The following is a 1,413-nucleotide window of genomic DNA, read 5'->3' as shown; positions in this document are numbered from 1 at the left end:
TATACCCCAGCCTTTGCCCTCCCCGCTTTCGACACAGGCTTCTTCCCCTCTGCTTTCTTTACCACGGCACGAGGCCTCATCCCTTTGTCAGATTAGCTGAAGCTTTTGAAGGTCACTTGCCGCTTTTTAAGAACGACTTTGGGGTATGTGATGTATTCACACATGTGTTGCTGGCAAGCATACCCTGTGTGTGGAACACAGAGGTCAGAGGACATTGGGCATCCTTCTATTTCTCTCATCTTATGGGGGGGGGGGGATGCTTCACGAATTTGCAAGTTATTCTTGTGCAGGGGCCATGCTAATCTTCTCTGTATCATTCCAATTTTAGTCTATGTCCTGCTGAAGCGAGCACCGGAGGCAACTCTTAGAAGGACATTTAACTGGGGCTGGCTTGCAGGTTCAGAGGTTCAGTCCATTATCACCAAGGTGGGAGCATGGCAGTAACCAGGCAGGCATGGCACAGGAGGAACTGAGAGTTCTACATCTTCATCTGAAGGCTGATAGCAGAATACTGGCTTTCCAGGCAACTAGGATGAAGGAATTATAGCCCATACCCACAGTGACACACCTACACCAACAAGGCCACACCTTCTAATAGTGCCACTCCCTGGGCGGTGCATATACAAACCATCACAGACCCTGAGTTTGTTCCCCAGATTGACAAAAACAAAACCAACTATGGCTAAAGCTATACATTCCCGAGGAGCTAAAGAACCCCAAGACAGAAAATAAAAAGAAGATGGCGTCCTTGTTATTTTTCCTTCTTCCTATTTGAACCCTTTGTCAGTTCTCTCTGCAATGCTCTGCCCTAAAGTTTGACTCTAAGATTTATATGTTCCTTCTCCTTCTCCTTCTCCTCCTCCTCCTCCTCCTCCTCCTCCTCCTCCTCCTCTTCCTCTTCCCTCCCTGCTCCCCCCTCCCCCAGCAATTCTTCAGGCCCTTTTGTTGTAAGTGACAGAAATCCAACTTCAATGAGCTTAGGTGCAAAATAAGTTGATAGACTGAAAACAGCAGAGGGCCTGACTAACAGTGGCAAAGATAAGCAACACAGGGAGGCAGGGACAGGAGAGCATCCCGGAACAGGAGCATCCCGGAACAGGGAACTCGAAGAAAGGGGAACCTGAGAGCAGCAGGAAGAGTAAGGCATTTTGGTATATCGCCATTGACTCAAGAACTGCTGCCAAATTATGTTGGCTATTGATCAGGTGATCTGGGGGTTCTTGGCTTCCATTACACGTGCTCTTACAAGGCTGGCAGCACCTATAATAACAAAGGAGACAACCAGGCCCTAGGAGCGGTGATACTTACAATGGCCCAGAGATGGGAGCCAGGACTTGAACTTCATGTTGCTTCGTAGCCTATGTTTACTGCAGCCCAATGCCCCTCTTCTACAACAGGTCCTTTTTTTTTTTT

The 1,413-nt window shown here is 48.2% G+C and overlaps 1 non-coding gene across 1 annotated transcript; it reads right to left on the bottom strand.

Moving 5' to 3' along the window:
• Positions 1-245: 245 nt before the first annotated feature.
• Positions 246-352, bottom strand: LOC115064373. Its single transcript, XR_003844192.1, has one exon. It is a non-coding gene; the product is annotated as a U6 spliceosomal RNA (small nuclear RNA).
• Between the last annotated feature and the right edge of the window lie 1,061 nt (positions 353-1,413).

This window comes from Mus pahari, chromosome 6, assembly GCF_900095145.1.
Source record: "Mus pahari chromosome 6, PAHARI_EIJ_v1.1, whole genome shotgun sequence".
Lineage (NCBI taxonomy): Eukaryota > Metazoa > Chordata > Mammalia > Rodentia > Muridae > Mus > Mus pahari.
The sequence above is the reverse complement of the archived record's forward strand: the minus strand, read 5'-3'. Positions and strand labels throughout refer to the sequence as shown.